Source organism: Grampus griseus, assembly GCF_964374135.1.
Source record: "Grampus griseus genome assembly, chromosome: 15".
In the NCBI taxonomy this organism is placed as follows: Eukaryota; Metazoa; Chordata; class Mammalia; order Artiodactyla; family Delphinidae; genus Grampus; species Grampus griseus.
In genome coordinates this window covers 45,436,058-45,449,893 of record NC_139009.1, presented here as the reverse complement: position 1 = coordinate 45,449,893, position 13,836 = coordinate 45,436,058, and the positions used below count along the sequence as shown (strand labels likewise).

Here is a 13,836-nt window from a genome sequence, read left to right as displayed (position 1 = left end):
AATATTTGGCTTAAGAATAATATGGTAAAATTATTATTTCTACCTTGATGTTTACTTATTTTATTTTTTAACACCTTTATTAGAATATAACTGCTTTACAATGATGTGTTAGTTTTTGCTTAATAACAAAGTGAATCAGCTATACATATAAATATATCCCCATATCTCCTCCCTCTTGCATCTCCCTCCCAACCTCCCTATCCCACCCCTCTAGGTGGTCACAAAGCACCGAGCTGATCTCCCTGTGCTGTGCAGCTGCTTCCCACTAGCTATCTATTTTACATTTGGTAGTGTATATATGTCCATGCCACTCTCTCACTTCATCCCAGCTTACCCTTCCCCCTCCCTGTGTCCTTAAGTCCATTCTCTACATCTGCATCTTTATTCCTGTCCTGCCCCTAGGTTCCTCAGAACCATTTATTTTACTTTAGAATCTATATATATGTGTTAGCATATGGTATTTGTTTTTCTCTTTCTGACTTACTTCACTCTGTGTGACAGACTCTAGGTCCATCCACCTCACTACAAATAACTCAATTTCATGTCTTTTTATGGCTGAGTAATATTCCATTGTATATATGTGCCACATCTTCTTAATCCATTCATCTGTTGATGGACACTTGGGTTGCTTCCATGTCTTGGCTATTGTAAATAGAGCTGCAATGAACATTGTGCTACATGACTCTTTTTGAATTATGGTTTTCTCAGGGTATATGCCCAATAGTGGGATTGCTGGGTCATATGGTAGTTCTATTTTTAGTTTTTTAAGGAACCTCCATACTGTTCTCCACAGTGGCTGTATCAATTTACATTCCCACCAACAGTGCAGGAGGGTTCCCTTTTCTCCACACCCTCTCCAGCATTTGTTTCTTGTAGATTTTCTGATGATGGCCATTCTGACTGGTGTAAGGTGATACTTCATTGTAGTTTTGATTTGCATTTCTCTGATGATTAGTGATGTTGAGCATCCTTTCATGTGTTTGTTGGCAATCTGTGTATCTTCTTTGGAGAAATGTCTGTGTAGGTCTTCTGCCCATTTTTGGATTGGATTGTTTGTTTTTTGGATATTGAGCTGCAGGAGCTGCTTGTAAATTTTGGAAATTAATCCTTTGTCAGTTGCTTCATTCGCAAATATTTTCTCCCATTCTCAGGGTTGTCTTTTCGTCTAGTTTACGTTTTTCCTTTGCTGTGCAAAAGCGTTTAAGTTTCATTAGGTCCCATTTGTTTATTTTTGCTTTTATTTCCATTTCTCTAGGAGGTGAGTCAAAAATATCTTGCTGTGATTTATGTCAAAGAGTGTTCTGCCTATGTTTTCCTCTAAGAGTTGTATAGTGCCTGGCCTTACATTTAGGTCTTTAATCCATTTTGAGTTTATTTTTGTGTATGGTGTTAGGGAGTGTGCTAATTTCATTCTTTTACATGTACCTGTCCAGTTTTCCCAGCACCACTTATTGAAGAGGGTATCTTTTCTCCACTGTATATTCTTGCCTCCTTTATCCTTTATCAAAGATAAGGTGACCATATGTGTGTGGGTTTATCTCTGGGCTTTCAGTCCTGTTCCATTGATCTATATTTCTGTTTTTGTGCCAGTACCATACTGTCTTGATTACTGTAGATTTGTAGTATAGTCTGAAGTCTGGGAGCCTGATTCCTCCAGCTCCGTTTTTCTTTCTCAAGATTGCTTTGGCTATTTAGGGTCTTTTGTGATTCCATATAATTTGTGAAATTTTTTGTTTGAGTTCTGTGAAAAATGCCGTTGGTAGTTTGATAGGGATTGCATTGAATCTGTAGATTGCTTTGGGTAGTAGAGTCATTTTCACAATGTTGATTCTTCCAATCCAAGAACATGGTATATCTCTCCATCAGTTTGTATCATCTTTAATTTCTTTCATCAGTGTCTAATAGTTTTCCATATACAGGTCTTTTGTCTCCTTAGGTAGGTTTATTCCTAGGTATTTTATTCTTTTTGTTGCAATGGTAAATGGGACTGTTTCCTTAATTTCTCTTTCAGATTTTTCATCATTAGTGTATAGGAATGCCAGAGATTTCTGTGCATTAATTTTGTATCCTGCTACTTTACCAAATTCATTGATTAGCTCTAGTAGTTTTCTGGTAGCATCTTTAGGATTCTCTATGTATAGTATCATGTCATCTGCAAAGAGTGACAGCTTTACTCCTTCTTTTCTGATTTGGATTCTTTTTATTTCTTTTTCTTTTCTGATTGCTGTGGCTAAAACTTCCACAAGTATGTTGAATAATAGTGGTGAGGGTGGACAACCTTGTCTTTTTCCTGATTTTAGAGGAAATGGTTTCAGTTTTTCACCATTGAGAACGATGTTGGCTGTGGGTTTGTCATATATAGCCTTTATTACGTTGAGGTAAGTTCCCTCTATGCCTACTTTCTGAAGGGTTTTTATCATAAATGGGTATTGAATTTTGTCAAAAGCTTTTTCTGCATCTATTGAGATGATCATATGGTTTTTCTCCTTCAGTTTGTTAATGTGGTGTATCACATTGATTGATTTGTGTATATTGAAGAATCCTTGCATTCCTGGGATAAACCCCACTTGATCATGGTGTATGATCCTTTTAATGTGCTGTTGGATTCTGTTTGCTAGTATTTTGTTGAGGATTTTTGCATCTATGATCATCAGTGATATTGGCCTGTAGTTTTCTTTCTTTGTGACATCTTCGTCTGGTTTTGGTAACAGGGTGATGGTGGCCTCGTAGAATGAGTTTGGGAGTGTTCCTCCCTCTGTTGTATTTTGGAAGAGTTTGAGAAGGGTAGGTGTTAGCTCTTCTCTAAATGTTTGATAGAATTTGCCTGTGAAGCCATCTGGTCCTGAGCTTTTGTTTGTTGGAAGATTTTTAATCACAGTCTCAATTTCAGAGCTTTTGATTGGTCTGTTTATATTTTCTATTTCTTCCTGGTTCAGTCTCGGAAAGTTGTGCTTTTCTAAGAATTTGTCCATTTCTTCCAGGTGTCCATTTTATTGGCATATAGTTGCTTGTAGTAATCTCTCATTATTCTTTGTTTTTCTGCGTGTCAGTTGTTACTTCTCCTTTTTCATTTCTGATTCTATTGATATGAGTCGTCTTCTTTTTTTTCTTGATGAGTCTGGCTAATGGTTTATCAATTTTGTTTACCTTCTCAAAGAATGAGCTTTTAGTTTTATTGATCTTTGCTATTGTTTTCTTCATTTCTTTTTCATTTATTTCTGCTCTGATCTTTATGTTTTCTTTCCTCCTGCTAACTTCGGGGGTTCTTTATTCCTCTTTCTCTAATTGCTTTAGGTGTAAGTTTAGATTGTTTATTTGAGATGTTTCTTGTTTCTTGAGGTAGAAATGTATTGCTCTAAACTTCCCTCTTAGAACTGCTTTTGCTACAACCCATAGGTTTTGGGTCATTATGTTTTCATTGTCATTTGTTTCTAGGTATTTTTTGATTTCCTTTTTGATTTCTTCAGTGATCTCTTGGTTATTTAGTAGTGTATTGTTTAACCTCCACGTGTTTGTATTTTTTACAGATTTTTTCCGGTAATTGATATCTAGTCTCATAGTGTTGTGGTAACATAAGATACCTGATACAATTTCAATTTTCTTAAATTTACCAAGGCTTGATTTGTGACCCAAGATATGATCTATCCTGGAGAATGTTCCATGAGCACTTGAGAAGAAAATGTATTCTGTTGTTTTTGGATGGAATATCCTACAAATATCAATAAATCCATCTTGTTTAATGTGTCATTTAAAGCTTGTGTTTCCTTATTTATTTTCATTTTGGTTGACCTGTCCATTGGTGAAAGTGGGGTGTTAAATTTCCCTACTATATATATATATATATAATTGTGTTACTGTAGATTTCCCTTTTTATGGCTGCTAGCATTTGCATTATGTATTGAGGTGCTCCTATGTCGGGTGCATAAATATTTACAATATTATATCTTCTTGGATTGATACCTTGATCATTATGTAGCGTCCCTGTTTGTCTCTGGTAGTAGTCTTTATTTTAAAGTCTATTTTGTCTGAAAAGAGTATTGCTACTCCAGCTTTCTTTGATTTCCATTTGCATGGAATATCTTTTTCCATCCTCTCACTTTGAGTCTGTATGTGTCCCTAGGTCTGAAGTGGGTCTCTTGTAGGCAGCATATATGTGGGTCTTATTTTTGTATCCATTCAGCCAGTCTATGTCTTTTGGTTGGAGCATTTAATTTGTTTACATTTAAGGTAATTATCGATAGGTATGTTCCTGTTACCATTTTCTTAATTGTTTTGGGTTTGTTATTGTAGGTCTTTTCCTTCTCTTGTGTTTCCTGCCTAGGGAAGTTCCTTTAGCATTTGTTGTAAAGCTGGTTTGGTGCTGCTGAATTCTCTTAGCTTTTGCTTGTCTGTAAAGATTTTAACTTCTCCTTCAAATCTGAATGCGATCCTTGCTGGGTAGAGTAATCTTGGTTGTAGGTTTTTCCCTTTCATCACTTTAAATATGTCCTGCCACTCCCTTCTGGCTTGCAGAATTTCTGCTGAGAGATCAGCTGTTAACCTTATGGGGATTCCCTTGTATGTTATTTGTTGCTTTTCCCTTGCTTTTAATATTTTTTCCTTGTATTTAATTTTTGATTGTTTGATTAATATGTGTCTTGGTGTGTTTCTCCTTGGATTTATCCTGTTTGGGACTCTCTGTGCTTCCTGGACTTGAGTAACGATTTCCTTTCCCATATTAGGGAAGTTTTCAACTATAATCTCTTCAAATATTTTCTCAGTCCCTTTCTTTTTCTCTTGTTTTTCTGGGACCCCTACACTTCGAATGTTGGTGCATTTAATGTTGTCTCAGGGGTCTCTAAGACTGTCCTGAATTCTTTTCATTCTTTTTTCTTTATTCTTCTCTGTGGTAGTTATTTCCACTATTTTATCTTCCATGTCACTTATCCGTTTTTCTGCCACAGTTATTCTGCTATTGATTCCTTCTAGAGAATTTTTAATTTCATTTATTATGTTGTTCATCATTGTTTGTTTGCTCTTTAGTTCTTCTAGGTCCTTGTTAAACGTTTCTTGTATTTTCTCCATTCTATTTCCAAGACGTTGGATCATATTTAATATCATTGCTCTGAATTATTTTTCAGGAAGACTGCCTATTTCCTCTTCATTTGTTGGTCTGGTGGGTTTTTGCCTTGCTCTTTCATCTGCTGTGTGTTCCTCTGTCTTCTCATTTTGCTTAACTTACTGTGTTTGGGGTCTTCTTTTCACATGCTGCCATTTCATAGATCCCATTGTTTTTGGTGTTTGCCCCCAGTGGCTAAGGTTGGTTCAGTGGGTTGTATAAGCTTCCTGGTAGAGGGGACTGGTGCCTATGTTCTGGTGAATGAGGCTGGATCTTGTCTTTCTGGTGGGCAGGACCCCATCTGGTTGTGTGTTTTGGGGTGTCTGTGACCTTATTATGATTTTAGGCAGCCTCTCTGCTAATGGGTGGGGTTGTGTTCCTGTCTTGCTGGTTGTTTGGCATAGGGTGTCCAGCACTGTAGCTTGCTGGTCATTGAGTGGAGCTGGGTCTTAGCGATTATAAGGAAATCTCTGGGGGAGCTTTCGCCGTTTGGTATCATGTGGAGCCAGGACGTCTCTGGTGGGCGAATGTCTTGAACTCGGCTCTCCCACCTCCGAGGCACAGGACTGACACCCGGCTGGAGCACCAAGACCCTGTCAGCCACACGACTTTTGGGAAGTCTGAGGTCTTCTGCCAGAGTTCAGTAGGTGTTCTGTAGGGGTTGTTCCACATGTAGATGTATTTCTGATGTATTTGTGGGGAGGAAGATGATCTCTACATCTTACTCCTCCGCCATCTTGAAGGTCTCCAATGTTTTCTTATTCAATGGCGCTCATCTGTGAGCTAGCTTTAGGGTCACTACCACCTTTCACAACATCCTGCAAAGCAAGTGAATTACTGAAGCACATCACCCTCAAGAATGTGAGTGTCTGAGAGAGACTTGAAATCTATTCCAAGGGTGGATTGTGCTAATGTTGCCACCTAATTTCATTGATTGTGTTAGGCAAGTGAGTTGCTTTGGAACATGCTGTGGCTTTGGCTTAGGCTTACAATTAATGTAACCTGGTGAAGTGACTGGGGCAGGTGGCCCTAAGGGCGTGTGGTGATGTGGGTGGTGCGCCAGATCTCATGTTGGAGACTAAGGCTCAGGTTCTGGCACTGCCACTTTACCAATAAGTGATCTGAACAAGTTTATCAGTCTCTTTCTTTGCCTTTAAGTGAAGAAAATTGTGCTTTACCTGTAGAGTTCTTTTCAGTTCTCAATATCTGTGAATTAGGCTGTTAGATTATAATTTTCAGTACACGATTCAGCAAATGTTTTCAGAAGGCCTTTGGTATGAGCAGTCTGAAGACAAATGGGAATTCTAGAGATTGTATTTAAAGTGGTACCTAATGAGTTCCTGGAATTTTTGTACATTGACACCATGATATAGCTTCATATAGATTGCACATTCTGCTATAATTCCCAGAAGATGTTGGAGCAGTCATTGACCATTTCCTTAAGTAAACCAATTTGTTGCCAAATTCCCTTTCTCCTTCTACTCTTAGCCCTGTGGACAGCACATGAGAATTGAACTACTGCACTGTTTCTTCTAATGGTCACAACCAAATTTATGCTACTGCATATTTATGTTTCCTATAAAGTTATCTGCAGACAGTACCATAGATAGTTAAATATGATGAGATGCACACTGATTAAATTGATACTCTTGGTTGTTTGATATTTATGGAGAGAAATAAATAATGAGATTGAGCTAAAGGTTATCCCCAGCAGGAAAGAAAAAGGTCATCTAGGTGTATGCATAGCAATAAACTCCGTTTAAAAATGGTTTCTGTGGGAAATAGAGCTAGTTAGAATTGTCTTGTTTTTTGTTGTATAGTATGTACAGTAAAACTTTTCTTTATGATTTATTTTAAAATATATGAAGTTCAGCTTAGCCTCTTAATAGCATTGCCTAATAAAACTGCAGAAATAGATAATTGTATTGGGTAATGGAAACTGGAAGAGGCAATCGAATAAGAGAAAAAATGGTGAAGCACAGCAACTGAAGAATCTTGTTTCAGGGGGTAGAGTTACAGAAAGAACACTAACAATTTTTTTTTCTTTTTTCTTTATTTTATTTTATTTTTGGCTGCGTTGGGTCTTTGTTGCTGTGCGCAGGCTTTCTCTAGTTGCAGTGAGCAGGGGCTACTCTTCGTCGCGGTTCACAGGCTTCTCATTTTGGTAGCTTCTCTTGTTGCGGAGCACGGGCTCTAGGCTCACAGGCTTCAGTAGTTGCAGCATATGGGCTCAGTAGTTGTGGCAGGTGGGCTCTAGAACGCAGGCTCAGTAGTTGTGGCGCACGGACTTAGTTGCTCTGCGGCATGTGGGATCTTCCTGAACCAGGGCTCGAACCCATGTCCCCTGCATTGGCAGGCGGATTCTTAACCACTGCGCCACCAGGGAAGTCCCAAGAACACTAACAATTTATCTTTTGATTATCTGAAAGATATATGGCACATTTGAGGAAGTATAAAGCACAAATGATAACCCTGAAAAAGAAGACGAAGAATGGCTATAATTATGATATTTATATTTAGAGATCTCCAAATTTGAAGATCATGTAAACATTCCTTTGGACAACTTCAAAATTAGAATGTATATCAAGTCTTATTAGGCATGTACTCAAGCGCTATGTGGTGGAGATATATCTAGAACACCAAGATGACACCGTGATGATTAAAGAAAGGGACTTCCTCAAAAAACTTATCAAAAATGAAAGCTTTAAAAAATGTGTATGCCCCTTGATGCAGAAACTTCATGATCAAGAATGCATCCCAAGGAAATATAGATACACATGACAATTTTCTCTGATGGTATTTAGTCAGTTTTATTTATAATTAAAAAGAGAAAGAAAGAAAAACTAGAAATGACTCACATTTCCATCAATAAGTAGTTATTTACATTAATTGTGCACACCCATACAAAGGGAGACTATTTTAATGATACAGGATAGGGTGGGGGCCATTTAGTGCAGGAAGCAGGGGGAGGAGTATGGTGAACATTTCTACTTTCTTGTAGTCTGGAAAATTCTCAGATAAATTAAGTTTATCTTAGAAATTTTTCAACTTTCCTTTCTGTTCTTCTCTCTCCTTTTGGACTCTAAAATTCTCAAGCTAACTCACTCACTATAACACCTCTATGTCACAAAGTTATGTAGACTCATCTCTCCTAAACTGTTATGATTCTTCCCTTCCTTCACTGATAAATCCACAGAATCTCTCAAAAGATTCTGGGGTTTTGTTTGGATTTTTTTTCATTACAATCACAACATGGCAGCAGTGCTGGGATTCTGATGAAGGGTTTGTGTTACTGTTTTCTAAGAAGAGATAATCTAGAAATTAAGTGTTTGTAGTCAGTGAGTGCCTGCAGTATCTTTCATAGAATCAGATCACATTTGTTCTGTGCACGAGCAGTAGCAAACAACTGGTATTTTTAGTGGCAAATTGTCCCACTCCTACACTGGCAAGGCAAATCATATGCAGTTAAAAGTAGAAAAGGGAGTCAAACACTTTGAGGCTGCTTGTTAAGGGGTTTCCCTTTTTGCAAAGAACATGACTAATTACATCTGAGTATATTTTCTCTTAATTTCTTAAAGCACTTTTACATCTCCTTTCATTGTATCCTTATAATCACCTGTGCAGAAGGTAGGTGACGTACTATTGCACCCATTTGAGAAATGATGAAACCGAGACACAAGGATTTATTTGTAGAGCAGTAATAGGACGCAGGGTGACTGACTCTGAGCTGGACATTTTCTCTTATAGATCACAAGCAGGAGACCCCTCTAGCCAGTAAATTATTACTATAGAAGTGAGGTAGAATGTGAAACAATTCCCAGGAACTCAGCTTGGGCTTATAGTTTTACAGTTCCATTAAAAACAAAAACAAAAACAAAAAAACAGGGCTTCCCTGGTGGTGCAGTGGTTGAGAGTCCGCCTGCCGATACAGGGGACACGGGTTCGTGCCCCGGTCCGGGAGGATCCTGCATGCCGCGGAGCGGCTGGGCCCGTGAGCCATGGCCACTGAGCCTGCGCATCCGGAGCCTGTGCTCCGCAACGGGAGAGGACACAACAGTGAGAGGCCCGCATACCGCAGGGAAAAAAAAAAAAATCAGAGCAGCTGTTTGTCTTTGATAGAGACAAAGAAATGGAAGATTTTCTATGCTGAGGTAATGATACATCTAGACGAGTGGTTTTTAACCAGGGGCAATTTTGCCCCCTCCCCTCAACCCTCCCCCAAGGATATCTGGCAATGCCTGGAGACATTTTTGATTGTCTTAACTGGGAGGGAGTATTACTGGCATCTCATGGGTAGCAGCTAGGCCTCCTGCTAAATATCCTACAAAGCACAGGACAGACCCCACAACAAAGAATTATCCTGTTCATAATGTCACCAGTGCTGAGACTTGAGGAACCCTGCTCTAGATGTCTCTCTGCCTTGGTTAATGGTGGTTGGCATGCTCTCAATTAGTCACATGTTCAGTCTCTGCCGTCAGAATTACATAAACTAATGATGGGCAAAACTTTTAAAAAGAGAGCTCAATAATATGTTCCCTTAACGTCCCATATGGTTCTTCCTCTTAATTCTTCACCCCCTCTCTCAATCCTTGCTCCCCAGTTGTCATCCTCCCCACCTCCCCGGCTTAATTCATATTTCTGTGTTTCCCCCAGCCTTTTCCTCTTTGACATCAAACTGATGTGGTACCTCTCCACTCTGGCCCCTCTCACTTGCTCTCTGACTGAGCACACAGTCTGGCAGAGACTGGGTGATGGATGAAGTTGCAGGCCCTTGGAGGCACCACCAGGAATGCTGACTGGGTCTCTCTTGGGAACTGCCTATCTCAGAGCTTCTGCTATTAGTTTTGAAAGCCTGCCCAGAGTGCCTTAAAGAAAACCCACAGGCTAATTTTCCCAGAAGCAGAGTAAACTATGCTTCTCTTGGGAGGAGGACAAACAATTATATTCCATACTGCCCTACACATTGTAACCCTATTTGTTTAATATCAGTGAACTATGCCTAGGTAGTCTCTGGACATTCAGATATTTTCAGCTTGCTCTTAGACAGTGGCAAAATTGAATGTACTAAATTAGAGGAGCAATTAGAGTATTGAAGAGAGTTTCTGATTTGGGGGGAAGGAAGGAGGTAGAGAGGGCCAAATTATTTTGGTATTTTATTTTCCAAAAGAATGCTGACGCGGATGAGAAGCGTTATCCACATCTCAGTAATAAAGATTAGAACTACATATCTTAAAGAAGTGACTTCTTGCATGTGATTGGGCTAACCACGACTATTTTAATCAGTCTCATTAGGGTTGGCTCTGAACTAGGTAAAATGTGTCAGTTTCTTCAGCTGAATTTTCATCTAGCTCAGCAGTTCTCAAAGTGTGGCCCCCATACCCCTGGGCCCTCGTGAGATGCTTTCAGAAAATCTGAAAGGTCCAAATTTTTCTCATAATGATATTAAGAAATTATTTGCTTTTCTTTTTTCTGTACCACTCTCCTCACTCATTTTGCAGAGGAATGGTTATGAGAACCCCTGGTGCCTTGGCACAAGTCAAGCAGTGGCTTTCAAGTGTACTAGTTTCCAATGTCTTCCTCACCTCCATGCACTCGCAGTAAAAAGAAAATTCAGTTTCACTTAAAATTTTACTTAAGATCCTGTTGAAGCAGTAGAAATTATTAATTTCTGTCAAATCTTGACCCTTGAATACCCATATTTTTAATATTCTGGTTGACAAAATGGTAAGTACACATAAAACACCGTGGCTACATATTGAAGTACAGAAGTGCAGTAGTTGTCTTGAGAAAAAGCACTGCGCAATTGTTTTGAGTTGCAAGCTGAACTAGCCAATTTTTCCATGGAGCACCAGGTTTACTTGGAAGAACTACTGAAATACAAACTATGGTTATTCAAACTTGGGTGTTTGGCAGAACGTTTCAAAAAAATAAATGAAGTGAACCTATTATTTCAAGTGAAAAAAAAAACCTACAATATTTTCTAAGGTTAAAATTTGAGTTTTTAAGCACAAATCAGAATTTTGGAAAACTTGTATCCACCACTGTGAGTTTGACAGTTTCTGAATACTAAAAGACTTTCCTAATAAGATGAGTGGTGATATTAATTAATGTGATTGTATAGTATTGTATAAGGAAAAGTGTCAACATTGGGAAGACCTGAATAAATCTTTGTACTGATATTTTTGATATAACCAATGAATAATGTTACCAAATCATGGATGGGTGGATGATTCATTCAAAGTGCAAGACAGACCAATGGATTTTAATGTAGCAGAGTAGAAGTTCATTGATGTGAACTTTTTGTTCACACAAAAGCAATGAACCAAGTTTGTTGGTTTCAGATTCGGACTGCAAATAACCTTTAAAATACCACAACTTACTGGGTTTTGGTGTAGTATCAAATAGTCATATTAACAATTATCTGAAAAGGCTATTAATATGCTCCTTCCTTTTCCAAATACATATCTATGTAAGGCCAAATTTTCTTCATCTACTTCAACCAAAACAACATGTTGCAACGGATGGAATGCAGAAGTAGATGTGAGAATCCAATTGTCCTGTATTAAGCTAGACTTTAAAGACCTTTGCAAAATGTAAAATAGTATCTCTCATCTCACTAATTATTCTTTGTTTTAGGGAAAAATAGCTCTTTCTCACAAAACTTAGTTATGTTAACATGTAATGAATGGGTATATTCATATTATTATTTTTTTTGGAAGAAAAATTATCTTATTTATTTTTAAAACCAAACCACTAGGAAAATATATCACAGTCTTGAAACAGCAAACAGACAGGCTATATTATCAAGTCATAAGTTGGTAAAAACACAACAAGGTCCTTAATAAAACGAAAAGGTGCCCAAACTGGGGCAAGAACAACACGTCGCAAAAGTGGTATTTGGTGACGGGGGGCTGTCCCGTTTTTTGCCGTAAAGGAGTCACAGCTTGCCCCTGAGTTGCTTACTGTTTCTCCTTTGACCTTCGTGTTGCCAAGGGATTGTTTCAACAGAGTTCTGTTATTACAGGGGGCAAAGTAAGCAATACTGGGTTTAGGCTTTCATTCTATTTTGTTTTATGAAAACCAGATTTTTCCAAAGCCAGTGCTTCACAACTCTCTTAATTAAGCAGCTAACAATTCCTCTTTCGCTGTTCATTCCTGAATACTAACATATAGCACAATCAAAATCCCCTTTCCCTTCAAGGGTGAGTGTCACTGCAAGATTGTCTTGTCACTCGGCTGACTCTGCTGCAGACAGCCTCAGGGCTCATCATGGCTGCCAGTCAGAGGGAAGGTTTGCTTCCCCTACCAGTGTGATAGCGCTTCTTATATTTTTGCAGGGTCTCCAGGCTGAAAGATGTCATGTGTGAGAATTTTAAGAAATGCGCATCCACATCCTGACGGCCAGAACTGAATATCCGCAAGGACCCTTTCAGAGTTTTTATCCAAACTGCCTCTCCCAACTCTACATCTTAAAGTAACTTCATGCCCTTGTATATAAAACAAAACCAAGCAAAACAAATCCCCAGAAGCCCCATTGCCCCTTCTAAATTAGTGACCTCATGGATTTTGTTTTATTTCCAGTTTGTGGGAAATGTTGTAGCGATTCTTCTGGTAAACAGGAGGTTGGCAACAAACAGAAATACCTCTCCTCACACTCCACCAGCTCATAAGCAGGTCAGATGAACCTGCCAGCCTGCTGGTATCTGTGTACTAAGAGGATGTGGTACCTTGGAGGGCTCTGGTTTGGTACAAAGGAGACTCCCTGTTGCCAGGATAAGCACTTGCCACGTGAAATTCAGGCTCGTAAAAACTCTCCTGTGCTATCTCTGACCCAAATTTTAGCACCAGTTTTTTTCACTTTCTAGGATTCAAACACAAAGGAACCAGTGTCCAGAGGCAAGTGACATAGGCCTTAAACTTGCTGCCATCCTTAATTTCCTCATTCATAAACTTTCCTTAGAAAACCCGAACCCCCATTCGTCTTTTTAAATAGATTCCTGCCTTCAGCCCCGATGGCCAATAGCAGACATCTATTTCCCAATGGATGAGAGAGACTCCTTCATCTTCTTGGTCATGGTTGGGATGAGGTTCATGTGGTCATCCACACACTTGGTCACACAGCTCTCCAGCTGCCGTTTCACCTGAAGCTCTTTACTCCCCGCATCTATTGAATCTTTGGCATTGTCGTTGCAATGCATAGTGCACCGGGCCAGGCTGTCCTGGAACTTCTCCAACTCGCTGGTCACCAGGGCCTGGGCTTGAGCCAGAGGTGCATGGCAGCGCTCAATGCACTGGTGCACTTGCTGCATGGACGCCTGGCTGTCCTCACAACAGCCGGCGCTGCACCAGTACATGAGGCCCTGCATCTTCCAGATGTTCTCTCTCTCCAGACTCTTCATCATAGAGTCCACCGCCTCCTGCGCGCGGAGCTGCTGCAGCTCCGCCATGGCAACCCCGCGCTGCTTCCTGCCGCGCCGGCGCCCACATGGACTCCCGCGCACGAGCCCCTATTAATATTATTTTAAAATAGGTATGTAAAAACTTTCTATTTTAATTTATATTACAGTAAATGTTAATAGCTAAAATCCACATTGCAAAGGGTGTAAAGGGGTCCTGAGAACAATGATTTGGGAACCACTGATCTAGGGTACCATAAATTGCAGTATGGGCACTGCAAACGATCTCTTCAAAGCAAATATGGGCTATTTCCTTTCCTCATTTAAAACAATAATCATTAC

The 13,836-nt window shown here is 39.4% G+C and overlaps 1 pseudogene across 1 annotated transcript; it reads right to left on the bottom strand.

Annotated features, from left to right (window-relative positions):
* Positions 1 to 13,128: 13,128 nt before the first annotated feature.
* LOC309833613 (protein FAM136A-like) lies at positions 13,129 to 13,585 on the bottom strand (annotated as a pseudogene). Its single transcript has one exon. The product of its transcript is annotated as a protein FAM136A-like (transcript).
* Between the last annotated feature and the right edge of the window lie 251 nt (positions 13,586 to 13,836).